The sequence below is a fragment of the Canis aureus genome, chromosome 3, assembly GCF_053574225.1.
Source record: "Canis aureus isolate CA01 chromosome 3, VMU_Caureus_v.1.0, whole genome shotgun sequence".
Classification (NCBI taxonomy): Eukaryota; Metazoa; Chordata; class Mammalia; order Carnivora; family Canidae; genus Canis; species Canis aureus.
In genome coordinates, this window is record NC_135613.1 from 10,150,958 (window position 1) to 10,171,337 (window position 20,380).

The 20,380-nt window shown below is 39.9% G+C and overlaps 1 protein-coding gene across 28 annotated transcripts in view; it reads left to right on the forward strand.

Moving 5' to 3' along the window:
• The window catches only part of ZFHX3 (zinc finger homeobox 3), a 527,663-nt gene that overhangs the window by 141,108 nt on the left and 366,175 nt on the right, over positions 1-20,380 (forward strand). For 5 of the 28 annotated variants that reach the window (XM_077888896.1, XM_077888906.1, XM_077888888.1 and 2 more), the window contains one exon: positions 14,519-14,611. The exons of the other annotated variants lie outside the window; for them this stretch is intronic. The gene's annotated coding sequence lies outside the window, so the exon portion shown is untranslated. The remainder of the gene's footprint in view (positions 1-14,518; positions 14,612-20,380) is intronic. 28 annotated transcript variants of the gene reach the window in all.

Consider the following 20,380-nt stretch of genomic DNA (forward strand, 5'->3'; position numbering starts at 1 on the left):
TGCATCATCAGCTCTAGTAGTGAGAGCCATGCGCACCCTCCCCTTGGCTTTGGCCGTGGAGACGAGGCCTCCTGAAGCTATACTCCCAAGTGGATGCCAGGCAGGCTCACATGTCCCAGGGAGTGGCACTTCATTTCAGAAAAAAAGCTTCTAGCTCTCTCAGGCCATGTGGATGTCCCCCTTTGATTTCTTACTCTTTCATCTCTCCCCCACTCTGTTTTTGTGGTTCAGTGGTAAAATCTCCTTGGGATCATTCTATTCCTTTCTCTCATTGCTCTATCTCCTGCTGGCCTGGCGACAGAACGGGTATGTCACCTTTGAGATAGCCATCTACAGGGGGAACCTCTGCAAGAGGATTCAATTCCAGCACCCCCTGTCCTGAAAGGAGCTGTATGCTTTATCAGCCAGCAGCAGCAGCAGGAGGAGGAACATGGGTTGTTTTTTTGTTTTGTTTTTTGTTTTTTATCCCCATTCTGGCTTCTGATTAGCTCCAGCAATCCAATTAGCAGAGGAATTTATATCACATGAGCTGAGGTGCCCCTACTCATCACAGCAGCCCAAACCCACTCATGAATTCTGCAGATACTACATCCTCTTGGGACATGGATTAATTACAACATCAGACCTTCCTGAGTGGGTCAACCACTGAAGGTATATGTGAACATCAGAATTGAAAAAGAGGCAAAAAGGCAGGACTTTTGTGCCTTACCAAGGATGCACGAAGGCTGCTCTGTGCACCCTCCGCTATGTGCATCCCTCATTGTTCCAATGTGCATCCAAGAGGCCAAGTGGACCAGAATTGAGCATTATGCAGGAGTGGCTCAATCATGGCACACCCATGTATTTTCTTCCTGTCTTTGAGACGTTTATTGTGAAACTTCAGGGCTCCTAGAGACTGGCTGATTTCCTGCTTCCAGCCTATACTTCCCCCAAAATAGTTAAATTATTTAAAATGGCTCCATGAAGAGAAATGTCATTATCTTCATTGGTATTCCATTCTAGTTGGGGACAATCGTGATATTGTACTCTTATATCTATCTGCAACTTCATTCCAAATTTATCCTTGCATTCATCAATCTTGAGCATCTATCTCTCCATTCATCTAACTATATTCATTTATATATCAACTCTTTATTCTGCTTCCCAGTCATCTGTTCATCCATGTGCGTCTAGCTATCCATTTTCTAACCAGGTATTGATCTATGAATATCTTTCTATTATCTGTCATCTACTTGCCTATCCTTTGTGTCTCTATTAATTCATTCATCTGTATTATCCATCTGTTTTTCTATCTATTCATTAATCTATTCATGTATCTATCCATTCAATCATCTATCATTTGCTTATCGGTTACCTTTTACTTTGTGCCTTTTGTTGGCTATGATCTTAACAGAATCCCAGATTCACATTCTCAATCATTTTTAAGGTAAATACTGCCCAATTTCCTAATGAAGTCTATAAATGCTTTACACTTTGTTATCTGTTCTCTGGCTTAAGAGTCTTATAAATTAAAGAAGTCAGTAAAATCGCATGATTTTAAATGAGTTAAAAACTGCAAGGAAAATATTTTATCTTGAATTCCTGGGATATTTTCTTTGCTTAATAGAAGTATGCATTTCTACTCCCTCTTAAACCATGGCTTTAAAAGAGGGAAATTTCAGATAATGTCTTACACATAAATCTCATTCAGGATGTTGTGTCTACCACTGAGAAAACTTCATGCAAGTGACCCAATTCAACCAGAGTTAACTTGGGATTATTTTTTATCATAAAGCAAAGCAGACACTAAACCCTAACGTGGTAATGTGGTCATACTTGCTTGGACTTACCTTGTATCCAGGTTGGCGGTCCGAGCAGCAATTTGGGAAGTAAAAATAGATTTTTCTTCCTTATTACTTTTATTCAGAAGGCAGTCAGGTCTGGACCAAAACTGGAGATTCAGCGTCTTCTCAGAATGACCCCTAGTTTGTTAGCATCCAAGAAAATGGGTCAGTGAAGCATTATTGGGTTGGCGAAAAATGTTAATGGATGAATCTCATTTCTGTTTGGGGCAGAAACTGCCGTTTGTTGCTGTGAGTGAGGACTAAGGCATTTGGTGGACTTTTCTCTGTGTTTGCAGGGAATCACTTCCCAAACAGCCTGGGTCAGAATCCGAAGAGTAGTCAATGTTATTGTCTTTGGCACTAGCCATCTCTAATATTCTGTTAATTTGTAGCCAGTATTATAAATTAAGGATCCAAGTTTGGCTGTTTGTCTGCCTGTGTGTGTTTAACTAAATTTAAGTGTATTCTTTAGGATAAATCCAATAGAGACCTCAGTGGTTCTGGAGTTACACTTCTCAAAGAGCAGACAAGGACCTGAGCCATGTATCCTCCAAAAAACCGAGGCGGATGGAAATCACTTCATTCTTCTTATCATGTTACTTCCATATGTCCCATCACCATAGCTTGCTGGATCCCATTGTAATCAGAAATGAAGTTACATGCTTCCATGTTCAAGTCTTGATTTTTTTGCCAGGCTAACCAGGGCCAACTTCTTCTTGAGGCTCAGGAGACACAGCACCTAAGGCCCACAACACTTTTAGGGGACCACAGAAATGTCTTAATTTCTTCTAAAGTCATTAAAATGGTAAAGCTTTTGGTCAGAGAAGATGGACTCTTTCCAAGTTTTTTATTTTTAAGTAATCTCTATACCCAACCTGGGGCTGGAACTCAAAACCCTGAGATCAAGAGTCACATGCTCTACTGACTGAGCCAGCCAGGCACCCCACTCAAAGAAAATGCTTTAATATCTACTGTTAATGTATTTATCTTAATGTCAGTGCAGTCATAAAATAGAAGTTTGAATAATTGTTTAGGTAGGAAAGAGCCCATGAAGGCAAAAACACCCAGCACTAACAAAAGCTACGCATGATGTGGCTTTGATGTTCACCAGATCACTTTTAACTTAGTTATGCTCAAGCCAGCCAGGACCTACTCCGGCGCCAAACTGCCTGGGTTCAAATCCTAGTGTTGTTGCTTTGCTAGAATCATTCAACTTCTCTGAATCTCTCCTTAGCTGTGAAGTGGAGACAATGATATTATCTAATGCATAGGGAGGCTGAGGAGGTTAAATGAGATAATATGTATAAATTGCTTAGCACAGAACCTATGTGTAATAAGGGCTCAACAAATTTGTTATAGTAATTGTCATTGTTCTAACTCTGATGTCTTTACCTTTATTGTCTGCCTCTCTGTAATCCAGCAGCTATGACTAAATCAGTTCCTTTAAAAAAAAAAAAAAAAAAAAAAAAAAACAGATTATCTCCTAGTCACCGTGGACAGAAAGAAGAAAAAGGTGGTAATTGAAGTTTCTTCCCTATTCTGGAAATCAGGAAATTTTCCTCTCTTAGAAGTAGTAAATTCTGTACTCTCTACCTGGAGCCAGGTCTTTATTCTGTATTATAAAACTCTTCTAATAAATCAGTGTCATCTGTCTTGATCGGAGATTTGATTCTTTCCTAACCTAAAACAATTCCTGCAAAAATCTTATTAAGAACCACAGGTTAAAAAGAATATTGTCAAAACTTTCTCTCTCCTTTTTTCTCTTTACTTTATTATCCCTTCATTTTTTTTGTCATTTAACTCCAATTATGAGATGCTAAGTGCTTTTGGAAATTTCATTGTTAATATCTTCTTACAGTGCTATTAACGTAAATCAAGTTTAATAGTGTCCCAGAAAGTGTAAAAGCAATCAAAAATTCAGTACTCACGAATCATTCTGTAATTTCAGCATAAAATGTTAATAGAAATAATATCCAATACCATAAAATATCAGTAAATTCAACTTTAAATATATGTGATGAATTACTTCTCCATCCTATAGCATTCGTGGAATATTTTGGTATGAAGTACTTAATTGGCCAAGCCATACCTCAGTCATGCTAAGGCCGCCAGAAGTCCCCTCCTCTGCTTTTCCTCTTACTAGCCAATTCTGGCAGAGTAGACAGCACAGTGACAGGCATTTCTTTATCCCAGACATGCTGAGTTATGTGGCCATTGGGAAAAATGACTCTGGATCAGGGTGGGGAAGTATGGTCAACTTGAAGGAATTCAAATTAATGAGAACAAAGACGTTTTGGCTCAATTCGAAGAATATTGATCAGCAGCTACAAGGCCTTAGCTCCATGTAATCAGCACAGATGGCTAAGATAGAAGCCCTGTCCTTGAGGAGCTCACATCTTATGAGACAGGCCAAGGCCAGGACACATACGACCCAAACAGTATTTCAGGCTCAGCTATGAAAATGACTGTCATGTTCACCTATAGGTAAGGCTCTAAAGAACCAGTAGTTGGCTTGTAAATTGTAAAAGTTGGCTAAAGTAGGCAGATTATATGTGCATGTAACATGTACTTTAAGCATTTTAAATGTAAACCACATACATCTTTTTTGCATAAACCACTGTGCTATTGCTTGTCTACAGTTTCTAGTCTTTGAAGTGAAGGGAGAATTTAAGGCATTCAAGAGGCCATCAGAGTGAAGAATCCTTCCATTACATTTGTCCTACCTATATGGCAGTTGTCAGTGACTTACCTGAGCGTTTTCATAGAGTTAGCTTAGCCATCAGAGAAACAACTCTTCTTGCATCCATATATCTCTGGCTTATATTTTATTTAATTATGAATTTCATTAGCAAGAATGACTTTAATAAAAAAGGCTGGGGACAAACACAACTGACTCTTAAGAAGGGTACAACTCAGCTGGTGAAGGACTGCTCAGGTGCATCAGGGGGTAGATTATTCTCTGGGATGCCATGGGGTACTGTGGGCATCTGTCAGTGGGGCTTGCCCAGGGAATGGAGAATGACTGCCAGTTCAAGTAGTCAGCAAAGTGGGTGTTGCTTCAGGAGTTTCTATCCCATAAACAGAAAGGTGAGCCCAGAGATAAAGAATACAATGTTGGGTCAGATCACAGACCACATGGGCCAGTAGTCAATCTCTGCTAGGATCATACAATGTATTGTATAACACAATGTTAATGGTCCACCTGACATCAGGGAGCCGAGTTAGTATCTTTATACCCATAATTGAACAGCTTGTTGTGACTCTGACCTCCAGTCATATATTCAAATCTCCTTACACCCGGCTTCATTTATACCCTATGAGGATATTCAGAAGAACAGATCTCAAATGTTTGCTCTCTATTGTAAATAGTCATATTTTCTGTATCTGTCCGAAAAGGGCTTTCCTTACACCAGTACTTCTTCAAGTGTGGAATGCATACCTGAGGGATGAAAGGCCATGTTTGGAAGAACACTAACAATATGTCAAAAAATTAACATTTATGCATAATAAAAATATAACTACACAATCTCATGTTTTCATGGATGGTGTCTCAGGATGAGGCTAAGTCCACTTAAGTAGAATTGTGAGTCTTTTGAAAGAAAAGCGTGAAGACACAGTGAAGGTGATACAGGAATAGGACAGAATCATGAAGGTGACAGTCAAACGACTGAAGTTTAGAAGAGCTAGCGTAAGCTTGAAGAGAAACCTCCAAGTTCAAGTATTGTACAGTTCAGCCCCTCCACCATTCAGACTTCTCCAGCTGAAGGCTCTGGACGTCATAGGTAGTCTGTATTCATGTGAAGCAATCATCTTCCTGATTTTTGTGCCTATTTTCTGTGCCTTACTATCTATATCCATTTGATTGAAATATTTGGGCTTGCACTCACTGGCTTGCACTTAAAGATACCCAAGAGACTTCTCGTTAGCAAAAAATTCTAGGTGGTTGGTACAGCCTTTCATGAGTCTGCCAACATGGAGTCCTTTTTCTTATAAACAAGACTCTGTTGGCCACAGTTCTACAAAAGCTCTTCTTCCTTCACAGGCCACACCTAGAGATACAATGCAAGGCACTTAGAAACAACACTTGAGGAATATTACTTATTTGAGTTGACTTGTCTTGCTTAGGTGAGGTCGACCTGCTCTCCATGACTCTGTCCTTGGAAATTTCCATGTTCAAGAAAATTGATACAACCACAGAGAAGCGACCTCAAAGCTCAATATGTGGCTGATTTGAACAAGAAAAATTTCTGGGCATTTTGTATACATGTTGTGCTGCTAAACCCACCTTTTATTTTGCATTTTCTTACATTGTAAGAGAAAGTAATACTTTAAAGCCCTGTATTTTCAACATGCCTTTTTGTATTGTCAATCTTAGTGTATGACACTCCTATGAGGAGAGATTATTCACACCTAGTAAGTATCTTGTTCATCTATAGAAAATAATTATAGCCATCAGTGATGACTTCAGAGTGTTCAGTGTTGAGGAGCATAAGAAAAAGATGTGAGAGGTTTCTGGGAGACAATCAGACATGGGGGAGAAGAAGGTTCATCACTGAGTTTCATATAATAGAGAAAAATTTTAAATAACCTGAAAATCCAAAAATAGGGGTTCTATCAAATACAATTTAGTCTGTCCATACCATCATATACTGGACAGCCATGTTGTGAAGTGATATTTAAAGACCTGGAAAGTATATACAATACATAAAGTAATTTTTTTAAGTTAAAAAAATAGCATAGATAAGAGATCCCAATTTTATTTTTCAATCTATAAAAGTGCAACCCAAAAGTAAAATGTATAAAATGTATACTCATATGTGAACAATCTGTAAAAAGAAAATAAATACTTACATATAAAAGTGCATAAAATATAGACATCAAGATTGTAACCATGAATAAAAGTATTTCAGGGGTTTTTATTTTCTTCTTTTTTTTCCAAATTGTTTATGATGATCACATATCTTTTATGTGAAAAAAAATCACAGATACAGATACATAGTTATAAATTATAAGACAAGACACAGATAGCAACCTGACATACAGAATTACTTTTATTTATGAGGCATTTGGCTTCAATGCCACCAATTTTGTAATCCTAGAAGCATGTTTATCTAGTAAACCCTGTTTTCCATTATGATCATGGCCATGGGTTGGGATGTTGTGATTAGTCAGATCTTCTCAGAAGTATCCCACATGGAGTACCAGTTTTCAGAGAATTCAAATATAAATACAACGAAACTAGGCAATATCAAAAATAATTTAATCATTCTGAGTTGATTCAGAAGGAATCTCATAATCCCTTAGTGTTCCGATATTCTTTTCATTTGGAACATCAGTGACCTCTGAGTGGAGGAAGCACAGAGGTGAGAATTAATGTGTCCAGTTCAGTGCCCAGCTCAGCATCTCCCTAAAGACTTCCTGGCCCGTCCATTACACTGAGGTGATGTCATCCCATCTCTCTCCGTGGTCTTGGGTTTTTAGTGTATACCTCATCCTATAGCATTCAGTCAGCTCTTTCCCTGCCTCTAGTCTCCCAGACCCTCATCCTGGACTCCCTAAGGCCCCATATCCTGACCAAGAAGGAAAGCTTAGCCTCAAGCTCAATCTTCTAGGAAAGTCAGATTGAAGGCATGTCCAGGACCTCAGATAAGGTGGCTCAATTACAACAATGGGGTTCTGCTCTGCTTCCTTGGTCCCTAATGAATTCCAAGGTACAGTGGCCCGAGGGATCAACCTTTGCATTCCTGTATTAGTCCATTGGGGTGGCTGTAACAAAAGTACCATAGACTGAGTGACTTATTTTTCATAGTTCTAGAGGCTGGGAAGTCTAGGATCAAGGCATCAGTAGATTCAGCATCTGGTTGGGGCCCGCCTCCTGGTTCAGAGATGGTCCTTTCTCACTGTGTCCTCACTCTGAGATGTCTTTTATAAGGGCGCTAATCCCACTCAGGAGGATTCTACTCTCCTGACCTAACACCTTACAAAGGATCTCCTACCATCACATTGGGGATTAGGTTTCAACATATAAATTTGGGAGAGACACAAACATCTGGTCTATAGTAATTACACTGCTGTTGGAACAGTGCTTCTGGACTACAGCCTTGTTGTATCCATTAGGATATGCCCAGCAATTCCCTAGAACATTCTTGTTCCATACACACATCCTCCTTCTCACACACAAACACATCCATTCACAGTATTCCACCAAAAAGGGTATAGGGATCTTGTTACCTACAGAGCATCTTATGAAAATTAGAAGATGGAGACCATCCTTAGAAGACAGACAAACAAACAAAACCAAACCCCCCTGGGTAAACACAGCTGCACAGTCCCTTTATGTGGCAAACATACATTTCAGCTCCCAACAGCTCCAGCAGGTAGATACCTTTGTGTAGCACAAACACTATACAATAAACAGCAGCAATGAGAGATTCCACAGTCAAAGAATTTCATAAAATACCATATAGTGTATCTGGCCTCTTGGAGGTTCAGGATGCACATGGTTATATTAAAAGGCTCTGCAAAGACCTGTATACCAAGACCTGTTTAACTTCCTTGAACCTAGCAGACTTCACCTCTCAGATTTGCTTGTCAGTAAAGCCCACTCCTTTTTTTTAATGATTTACATTTCACCTAGCTTTCCCTCAAATGTATTTTCCTTGGACCCGGCTAACTGGAGAAAATAGCCTTCAAGCTCTCACCAACCTCGACTCCTGTATAGGACCAGTCCAGAAGCAGCCATCACAGCACTCCCTACTCTCTGTCCTATGGGCCATTCCCTTCATTTCATGTTTCTTATCACTAACCATTTTTTGAAACAGTGATAGAAAATTGTAATATCCCTCAGACAAATGACCTCACAGGCCCAAAAGGGCCTTAGCTGTCAACTGGGCACATCTTGGATACCTATTGTGTCCCAGTCAACAGATTTCCCCAAGGCTTAACTCCCTTTTGGTTCCATAGTATGACTTATTCATGGATCACCTACACTATTCCCTAATTATTCCATATAATTCTTTCATCATTTCAAGTCACCCAAACACAGCCCTTAGAGGCAAAGACATGAACTTATCAAGCAATTTTATTGAGTGTCTCTTGTACAGTACCTGTTGACAGTCTACTAGGAGTAAAACATGTTGATAACATGACCATTAAAAACTGCAACAACAACAACATTTGAGCTGCATATTGTTTATATGAATTTCTGTTATAATGAAAATAAACTAAGGGGCACCTGGATGGCACAGTCAGAGAAGCATCAGATTCTCGATTTCAGCTCAGGTCATGATCTCAGGGTCATGCAGTCAAGCCCTGCATTAGGCTCCATGCTCAGCACAGAGTCTGCTTGAGATTCCCTCTTCCTCTCCTTCTGCCCCTCCTGCTCATGCTCACTCTTACTCTCTTTCTCTAAAATGAATAAGTAAATCTTTTAAAAAGAGAGAGAGAGACTCAAGTCAGGTCCAAGAACCCAAATGTCCATCAACAGATGAATACATAAACAAAAGGTAGTATATCCATGCAATGAAGTATTATTCAGTTATAAAAAAGAATGGAATACGACAAATGCCACAACATGGATGCAACTTTGAAGACATTGTTATGTTTAGTACAACAAGCCAGACCAAAAAGACCACATATTATGTGATGCCATTTTTTATGAAATAGCCAGAAAAGGCAAACCCATAAATACATAAAGCAGACTTGCAGTTGCCAGGAGGGAGGGGGAAGAGGAAATGGGAAGAGACTGCTAATAGGTACAGGAATGACGAAAAAGTTCTGGAGCTAGAGAGTAGTGATGAATGGTTGTACAACCTTGTGAGTGACCTAATGCTGCTCCATTGTACACTTTAGGATGGTTAAGATGGTAACTTTTATGTTATGTGTGTTTACCACAATAGAACACTGTAAAGATGCTTACAAGAATTAGTTGGTCATTCCCTAGAGCCAGCTCAGGTTTATTTTCCATAATCCTCACCCATAAAATTTCACTGGACAGGTTAATCACTACTTCTCTATCGTGAGGTTTTTCAGATTGGAATTCCTTTTCATTGTGTAGACCAAACAATACTGAGTAGTTTCCTTTTTCTTATTTGTGCATGGTTATGAAACATTATAGAATTTTCCCATATGCTATCTCTAGCCTCCTAATATGTATAACTCTAGGTAAGACCATACTGTATTATGCTCCATTCTGGGTACCCCATACTGCAAGATGAGTGATTCCAAAGCTACACTAAATATGGCTTAACTGAGGAGATGTGAGGGTTGGGGGGGAGGGGCAGGGGAAGGATGGAGTGACATAAAAGCTTTCCCTCTTAGAATCAAACTGAAGGAAACCATAACTTCTGTACTCTAGAAAAGGCTCATGGACAATCTAAATCTCATAATATAAATATAAATCACCAATCAATTTTTCCTTAGTCCTTTTTTTTTTTTTTTTTTTTTTTTTTTTTTTTAGTCTTGGCGTCTATAGGTTAAAAGAAATTGGATTTTTTTTTTTTTAGGTTAAGTACAAAGCCACCAGCAGGGGGAAGTACACAAAGAGATGTCAGAACTGCCTTGGGGCCCCAAAATGTCCTGGGCTCCTCTGTAAACAGGGGGGTTTCTTTTGTGCCTTCAGTTGAAAAAAATAGCCCTATTGTGAGGCTGTGAGAGAAACAACCTTTAATCCTTGCAAAGCCCAATAATATTATGTATATTGACTAAAACCCTGTAGAGTGGGCCTGACAGGGTTTTTTCATTACCACGGTACATTGTAACCTAGCTACCTTTGAAAAGTAACCAACATCGAGAGGCACTTGACATTTGCAAAGTATTATGGGTGTCCTCTCTATGTCCTCTCAAGTTCCCAAATTTACAATGGTCTTAATTTAAAAGTTAAGCCAGGGGATCAATTGCTTAGTGTAGGGCCAGGCTGCCCTTTTTAAAACAAAACAAAAAATACCAAACCCCTGTGGGCCAGTGTGACCTGACTTCCTCATGTGGCTCAGGTTTTGGTGGGCTGCACGTTGTCTTGTGTTTAATTTTGAAGCAAGGTGTCCGAACCCCAGCTGGATGGTCATGTTCCACTCCTCCAGGTGTTGCTGAGATGTATGAAGGCAGCAGCAGCTGGTAATGAGTTGGTGAAAATGAAAAAGGAACATAAGTAGCTTCTTTAGCAAATCCCCTGGAAATGACACAGAGCCTTGAGGATCGATAGCATCGATCTATCCCAGGGCTACAGCCCTGTTCCATCTGACTCGTCTGCAACAGTCAGTCCAAGGAAAATAGCAACATTATTACGGGCAAAACTGTGACCAAATCAACTGGGAAAATCAAACTCCGGCCTGCTTTCAGCTCCCTCTATTTGGGCAGTGGCCATGGGTCAACATTAGAGCAAGGATCAGGCTGAAAGCCCAAGGGAGAACTTAAGTGGGCCATGGCCTTGCTTTCAGAACATATCTTCATGACCTTCAATGGTATTTGCACCACTGTCTGTCTCCTACGGAAGCCCAGATCATTGTGTAAACCTAGACTCCTGAACTGGGAAATTGGGGGATCTAAGTTACTTTCTTAAAAATGTTCAGACAACATTTGAGTCTGTAAGCAAATGGTCTTATTGATGTTCCCAATGAAAACCAGCAGGTTATAATCATTATGAAGTAAATTCAATTTGTTTACGATAGGCTGGTACTGACACTTCAAAGGTGAATGGACTGACTCTTGACTTGACTCTGGAGTTCAGTCTTCCCAGGAAGATAGATACAATACTAGTGATATCCAGTAGGATAAGAAGTGTTGTAGCAGATAGCAGAAGTGCTATAGAAACCCCAAAGGAGGGGAACCAATCAGGTCGGGAAGGTTTTGCAGAGAGACTGACACTCAGGGTAGAAATGGACTGAAAGAGGCATTGAGTGCCGTGGTAGAGAATTTGGACTTGTCCTATGAGCAGCAAGGAGCCATGAAGCCAGGGACTAATACAATCACATGATGGTCTCAGAAAGATAATTCAGGTGGCAATTGTACCAGTCAGCCATCACCACAACACTGCTATGTAACAAACCTTCCGAAAACATGGCATCTTGAAACAGCAAACATTTATTTTTCCCTTGCCTAAGCTGGCTGTGGCTCTGCTCTGCTTGTCTGATCAGCTGAGCTTGGCTCCAGGCTGTGCGATAGGCTAAAGTCAGCTCCAAGTTTCTTGTCATTCTTATTAGACCGCTTGTTATCCAGTGCTTATTATTCTTATACAGATAACCAGAGCATAAGAGCAAGAACAGAAGGATGCAGTACCTCTTGAGCCTCAATCCAGAGCGAGCATGCTCACACACCCCATTAGCCAAATGGAATCACACGGTTGATTCGCACAGCAATTCAATGAGGAAACATAGTCCACTTGTAGCGGGAGGAACTGCACAGTCACAAAGCAAAGGGTATAGCCGTGCAGTTCTAATACCCAGAGGTCAGGAAGCACCGCAAACAGCGATTCCCTCCACCGTACCAGGAGGAGGACAAGCGGGGGGATGGAGAACCATCGGCAGCTTATGATATGTTGAGTATGGTCCATGTAAAACAGACGGAAGCAATTCACTGAGTGACACAGAGAACTTTTCTGAAACTACAGAGTCCAACCAAGTTAGCCTCACCCATATATTTAGAACAGGGAGAAAACGCTAGCTAGAACATTATTAAATGGTTGGTTGAAACATTTAGGAATTCCCGGTTGAATTATAGTCTTGGCAGCAGCTGCCTTCCAGATCCATCTGGTTTGAATTGGCAAAACTGCAGCTGTGCTTGTTGGTACGGGTAAGCCTTTCTTTTGAGTAATGGGCCTGCATGGAAGGGGTGGAGAAAGGAAAGAGAAGGATGAGGCTGTTGTCATGAAAAATGGGTAGAGAGAACAACAGAGCTACTACTGTTTTGCTCGGCAGCATGGAAGTGGGCCTGTGGTTCTGGACTGGAGGACAGACTCTTGTAGGATTACTGGGTCCCCTCTGCTTCTCCTGAGCTGTCATACCCAATAGATGCTGTCACATTGCATACTTGGGTTATGAATTGATTGTTTCGCTTTTATGGGACTGGTATAATTAGTTTCACATTTTTAATTTATAGCATCAGCTAAGCTTTTTAATCCGTTATTTATGGCAAAGAACTAAGAACTAAATTGCCTCCTGCCCCCCTCACAGAAAGCATTTCAATCCCACAGTTTGGTATCAGTTATTTGGTTAAGACATGTGGCCTCCTTAAAGGAAAACTTTTCTCACAGAGGAGTTGCTGTGGCTTCTTTGCATTTCTTCATGTTTGAGTCCTGGAAACCCAGAAAAAAAAAAAAAAGCCTCAAATGTTTAAATGGAGTAATGTTTCTCTAAAGCGCTGCTTTAGGAGAAAGTGGAGCTGGCAGGGTGGAGAAATTCATGCCAGAAAAGTTCCATTGAAAGAAAAGCTCCTGTGTTTGGTGGCATTTTCTGTCTCTGGCCGCCCCCTATGCAGTACTCGGGCGTATCATTATCTTCCTGAAACAACGAAGGAATGCTGAGCGTATGAGAAGTGAACTCAAAGAGTTGGGGTGTGTAAGAAGAAATCTGTGCTGTTAACCAAGGGTCTTGGAGGTTTAGGTGAGTGAAGGACAGAGCAGCCTGGTAGGCTCAGAAGACATCTGGTCTGCCTCCAGTCTACTTTGGGAGAGCAGCTGGGAGGTTTTTGGCATCTTCCTCCTGTTGAGTTGTATCGATGGCCCCACCATAAGTCACTTAAAAAAAAAAATCACAGTCACACTTATGGATCTGGAAAGACCAGATGCCCCATAGCTCACACTCAGCATGTTGCTGAGATGGCACGGAGGAACATGGACTCTCTCCAGACTGGTAGCCCCCATGGTAGCTTGAGCTGTAAGCTATAGTTTAGGCTTCCATCCTGGCTTTGATCCTTTGCCCAAGCCCATTTGGGCTGGAGTGTTGAAGGGTTAAAGATGAAGGAGCAGACCGCAGCAGGAGCAGCTCCTACAGGACAAAGGAGGCATTGATACTGAGCTGGGGTCCTCCCCCTGCCCCTGCTCACATCTAGGCTGCGGGGTCTCAGTGTTTACTGAATGTTAAATAAATACCAATTGAATCGTATGTTTAATGAGGTGTATCAAACATGTAATAAGATACATATCTATTAAACAGTTGTGAAATCTCAGTAAATATGTTCTTAATAATAAAGGGTGCAGATGGTTTGCAGATTGGACCAAAGAACAAAGACTAAAGGAGCTTATGGAAGGAATAGGAGAGCCATCTTCTGAAAACTGAGAAGACAGCTGATTCTCAGCCAGAATTTGATACATGTATCTGTGCTCAACTAGAGCAAAAATGGGACCCAGGCCCATTAAGGAGGAGACTATCAACTTTGAAACCTAAAGACTAGGAGAAATAGCAACTAAAATTAAAGACAGAGAAAAAGCTCACAAAAATGTCACCAATGTTTGAAATATATCTTCAGGTTTTAGCAGTACACGATTCTCACCATCACACGTTCACCCCTTGAGTTTCCCCAGGCTGCAGGGCCTAGCCAAGTATTAGAAAACAAAAGAGTCACATGATATGTAGGTAAAGGATTATTAACTTGTTTTTCTTTCTCTAAAAAGTGGTAATTATCATATTATATTGCAATATGCTATCGAAGTTACATCAGCAAACTACTATTGAAAACTGATCTCTTTCTCCTTGCACACACAGGTCAGGCTAAGAGCCTGGATATGCGCGATTGTTTGCCAAATAATTGGTGCTTCCAGTGGAGGGAGAAGAGGGAGAAAGCAAAATTTGCAAAGGGTGGGTGTCTCAGAGTGAATTCTGAAATAAAGGCAAGGCTCATGGTCACGCTTCCCAACCTTTCTCAACTCTTTGCACACAACGAAAATGATTCTATTTGTTTGGCCGACGGGAATAATCAAAGGCTGGTTGCTATCGGCCCAGGGACTCTGATCCCTCAGGCCTTGCCATACCATCTTGAGGGCAAAATGAATCATTTTCTCGACACAGTTTGGGAAGCTATGTCCTATATGATACAGAGACACTGGAGCTTCCAGACATTAAGAGTAATGTTCTGTCCTTCAGATCAGAAGCCATCCCAGATATGAAGCAGTCAGAAAGTGCGCAGGTGTATATACGATTACAATAATTAACATTTATATTGCTTCCCATGTGTTTGACATTGTTTTAAGTGTTTACATTTACTAACTTCAACAACACAATAACTATGACCTGGGTAGTATTATTACCTCCACGTAAGAAGGTGAGGAACGAACGTGACACAAAAAGGGACACAAAAAGAAACTCACTTCCCTAAAATCCCCCAGCTGGTAAGTGGTAGCAATGGGGTTCTAAGCCAGCTGGTTTGGCTAGCCCGGGCTAGCCATATTTGTCACTCCCACTCTGTAACAGCACTTTCCAAAAATTTTTGAGTGATGGATCACATAGAAAAGACCTTCTTTAGAGTATATTGAAGTAAATACTGGAGACCCCTCACCGCCCCAAGCATAGGGCTGGGGCCAGAGCGGTAGGTGAGCTGAGCGGCTGCATAGCCCACACCAGAACCCTCTAGCACTATACTATACCCGTGTGCCATGGCATACGAGTTTAGACGTTCTGCCCTGTACAAGTATCTAGAATGTTCACAGCAGGGTTATATATAGCAGCAAACAAATGCCTCCCAACAAGGCATTCAACAGACTTGTTGCCTGTTGAAAATGTGTAAAGTCCATATGCTAACATGCAAACCTCCCTAAGATTTCATAAAGTTTGATGTAGACGTATATTTGTTGGCTCAGAAAGATGTTCATAACACATTATGGTAAAAAGAAAATCAAGTGACAAAATAGTAAATAGAGTTTGACCTCATTTTCATTTTTTAAAAAAGAACATAGGTATTATGCATACCTCGTATATCTGTTTACCCTATCTTTTTTCCATAATGAACATGGATAACTTAAAAGTTTTTAAAAAGGAGGGGATTCATCTGCTTAATCCTACAGAGGAACTATGAATGTACAGGTTCCACTTCACTCTAAATGTAGTTTCCCCAGACCAGTGACTTTCAACCTTTCATTGTCATCGTTTCTAGCAGCAGAATTCTTTTTCTAATAAAATCTTACTCGCAGCCTCAATATATAAAAACAAACCAAATGGAGCTTCTCTGATTGAAGCCAGGTGTGAAGCCCAGAGCCCACCACCCACTTACCACCCTCCTTCCCCACCACTCCATTTCCAGTTGGGCCCAGTCCACGGAATGCTGCCCTGGACCATTACAGGAGAATCTTTGTGGCCCAAAAAAAAACATGCTTTGGAGGAGTAAGTCCATCTCAATCATCAAAATCATTATAACTGAGAGAAATAATTGAAAACTTGTTTATTAAAAAAGAAGATTCTTTAGGACTTAAATTTAAATGTAGGCTTTTACCAAACCCTGTTCTATGGATAGTAAATAGAGACAACCGAGTAGTTTATCCATGTGGCAGCTTCCTTGTACCTAGCACAATGCCTCCATCATGAATACAAGTTACCCTGCTTTGTATATTTACTACTACTTGATTTCTGTTCATTGCTCTGTTGTCCTTAAGTGTCATTGAACCTCAAGAAAAGTCCAGAAAGAAGCCCAATGGCCCAGATACTCTACTTTCTCACACCTTGTTTAAGTTTGCATTTATGGTAATTACCTGCCTTTTCAAGGGGCAAATCAATTGCTGTTGGTGGAAAGTTATTTTAAAGAAAACTGGGTGGTTGTGTTTTTTTAATACAGTATGGTCCCCAACAACCAGCATTTGTGGCTGACCAATCATGGCAGGGTGCGACAAAACAGAACCAAGCCACAATACTGCCCTGATGTAGACTTTGAATCTAAATTCAGGGCTGTTGATCTCATCTTGTGTTTCTCTAGAAAGGACCCAACAGTCAACCGAAGAGGTAACTTTCTGCTTGTATTTACTATTCATTCTCAAGAAGAAAGCTGAATGATCCATAACGGGTCCATGATCATTCAGTCATTGGAGAGCTATAGTTTTTGTTAACTTTGCCTCCCAACCATTCAGGAAACCAAAATAATATTTGAAAAAAAAATCTTTCTGAAAAAGAAGCCTACAAATTCCTACCTCTTTCCTCTTTCCATGGTTTTCATGTCTGCCATCTCTGTTCCTCAACATCAGAGTAGCCTCGTGACTCTTAGAAAGGATTAATTGCGACACTATAAGCTCAACTCTACTGAGCTGAGTCGAAATCTTGTTCTGTATGCTACAGGTTATTAGGGTTAGCTGAAAGAATGTGCATTTATTTACTGAAGGTACTTTATAAATCAATATCTTGTTTTTGAATTCAGGTCAATAGGAATAACTCTGAAACACAACCAACAACTATAGCAACCCTAAAACAGCACTTTCAACTTATTGATTTTTTAGAAAAGTATCTTTTCCTGGCATTATTCACACACCCTTGATAAGCAACTCAATGCAATCAAAAAATTTAATGGATTTTTTTTACCCCCCAAATATATATTTTTCAACATGCCTTTGAATTGCAGCCAGTTAGGTTCTTTGAAAAGGATAAGTTCGGGAGAGACATGAAAGATGGAGTTTGCATTTACTCCTTCCCATTTGTACAGGGAAGCATTTTGCTGATTCAGTGTTAGGGCAGAGCTCACCAGATCCAACAGCTATTTACCATTTAATTTCATTCAGTCTTTCGGCGATTTTAGATATTTCTCTAGTTTTGCTGAGAAAAATTCATTTCTTGTCATGTGCCAGTATTTACCAAGCAGCTTCACCAGGCATGGTCTTGACCTGGGGCACTTCAAAAAGCAAATGTGTAGTCAGAACATTTCTTTCCTTCCAGGCGAAGTATTCTTAATCTGGGTGTCCATAGACATCAGGGTATTGGTGAAGTTGCAGAGTTATTCACAAACGTGTGTATGTGTGTGTACATGCATGCGTGTGCATGCTTCTTTCTTGGACAAGGGACAACATGCATGGTTCCTGGGGGAACCATGGCCCTGAAATGGCCATGAATCGTTGCTCTAGAACAACAGTTCTCGAAGTGTGGTCTGGGAACCACTGGGTTTCCTGTTGTCTCTGAGGTCAAATTATTTACATATTAATAGAAAGACATCATCTTTTTCACTCATTCTCTCACAAATGTACATTGGAGCGCTCCAGAAGCTACATTAACATATTATATTGCAGCAGATTGAACTCAGAAGCAGAGCTGAGAAACTAGCTATCTTCTCTTAAGACTAGATGCTAGAGATTTACAAAATGTGATGCACTGCCACTCCTCTCACCAAATTATTTTGGCTTGGGACATGTAATTGTTTTTATGAAAATATTTGATTTGTGTTAACATATAATGAGTGCATTATTTTATTTCTAAATGAGTCAGTTGTTTAAAAAACATTTTCATTTCCATCTTTCATATATCCAGACAAACAAAACCTCGTTGGCATCCTTAATAACTTTTCAGATTGTAAATAGGCCCTGAGGCCAAAAAAGGTTGAGAATCACTGGTTTAGAAGATTTAAGACTTTCTTTGAGCAACACTAACAGACCAAAGTAAAAATAGCCATACGGTCTGAGAATTAATTTTCCAACTAGACAGTTTGTGCTGTTCCTTGAATATTGGGTTGAACCACATGAAATTGCGAATGTTCAACCATTATTTGCTTACAAAAAAAGGGTCATTTCATTTGGTAAGCCTAATAAAAAATGATGTTATTATTTATTATGTCTTTGGCTTTTCAGATTTGATTGGGCAATGCTGGTAAGTTTCACTGCTTTGTGTGCACATCCTTATCCTTATCCTGGTTCCTTTTGTAAGCTAACATTTTCCTTTCTAAGTACTTTCTTCAAATTTTAATTATGAAAGTAATATATATATGACTTAGGAGAAGTATAGAAAAGTACTAGAAGGGACATCCCAGATCCACCATCCAGAAATAGCTTCCTGTAGAGTATTCTTACCAATATGTTACTTTCACTCAGTTATCAAGGCACAGTTCACCAAAGTAAGAGCATACTGCATTTTTTCAATCACAAATCCTATGTTTTTCATTTAACACTATTATATTAACATTCCCCATTTTGTTTAAATCTCATCACTAAAAAATCTGTCATATTTTTTTCTGATTATAAAAATGAACAGGCTCATCTTTTTCATCTGTGAAAGTATAGAAAATTGTGAAGAATTAAATCTTTCAGTTAGCATTCTCATGCCATGCCATGCCATGCCGGGAATGCCAACTCATTCCTTTGGCTTCATTATTACCTAGTTGCTAACCAAATGAACTAACTCTAAATATCTCCATTCAGAAAAATCATGCCCATGATTTTGTTGTATTTTTCTCTGTTTATGCATATTGTTTTATACTCTATATCATACCGTTTACATGGTTTTCCATTCTGTTTTTCATACAACGAACAGTTTTTGTGTCAGTGGAATGCTTGTCATAAATAGTTTGTTTATGGGATAAGTTTTATCACGTGATGTAACATTATCTATTAACTATCCCACTATTTTTTATATCACTGGCACTTTCTCACAAACATAAATAAGGCTGCTGTGAACATTTTGAGGCATACATAAATCTTTTTCTCTACTGGAGTTTTTTTCACCTTGTTTCTCAAAAATGGAATCATCCCAACTCAGAGGTTCCTGTCACACAAGTGTGTCACTGATGGTGTTAAAGGAGATAGTAGTCCTGCAGGAAAAGAACAGGTCCCCCAGTTCTGCAGTATTGAGCCAGAGGGCAGGAACATACATTTGGCTCATTTCTTGCAGATTGCTTTCTAAAAAGTTGTCCTGGTATACCTTTAAATGTGCCATGTTGGAGTGGCTATTTTATTTATCTGTGCCAGAAGTGGATTTTCTCTGTGTCTCTTTCCCCTCCCTACCCCTCTTGTCTCCTCCCCTCCACCCCTCTCCCTTCCCCTCTCCTCTGTCTTCCAAAGGACATTAACAGGGAAAATGTTATCTTATTTGGATGATTCTAATCTGTAGTGATGTAGAAATTGTTTTCCCAAATATTATTTGCTGTCTACTGACTTTGCCTCCCTCTCTAGTGAGTCACTTTTGTTTTCAAGGTGGCTAACTAACACTGGAGTCAAACCTTAATAGCTCTGGTCTATAGTTATAAAATGAGTGAAGCCAAATGGCCCACAGGGCACTGAACTCATTCTTTTGGCTTCATTATTACCTAGTTGCTAACCAAATGAACTAACCAGCCACTGTTGGAAATATCCCTGGCTAGAAATACAAAATGTTAAAACCACAAGTAACCTTCTCATTATACCCTACACTGGTCAACATCCCACTGCAGTCTAATTTAGGGCCCTATAATTTAAGAGGAAAGTGAATAACTTATACTTCAAAAAAGGAGTTTATTCAAAGAAGAATAAACTTGAAACTGGCCTTATTTAACTGGGAAACAAGTGGTTAGGAAGCCCTGCATATCATCTAATACCTCCCTATCTCTTTCTTTGGAGTTGAAGTTTCTTGAAGGCTCTCAAGAGCCTTTCTCTGGATCTATGTATCAACATATTTGAGATAGTAAGTCTGACA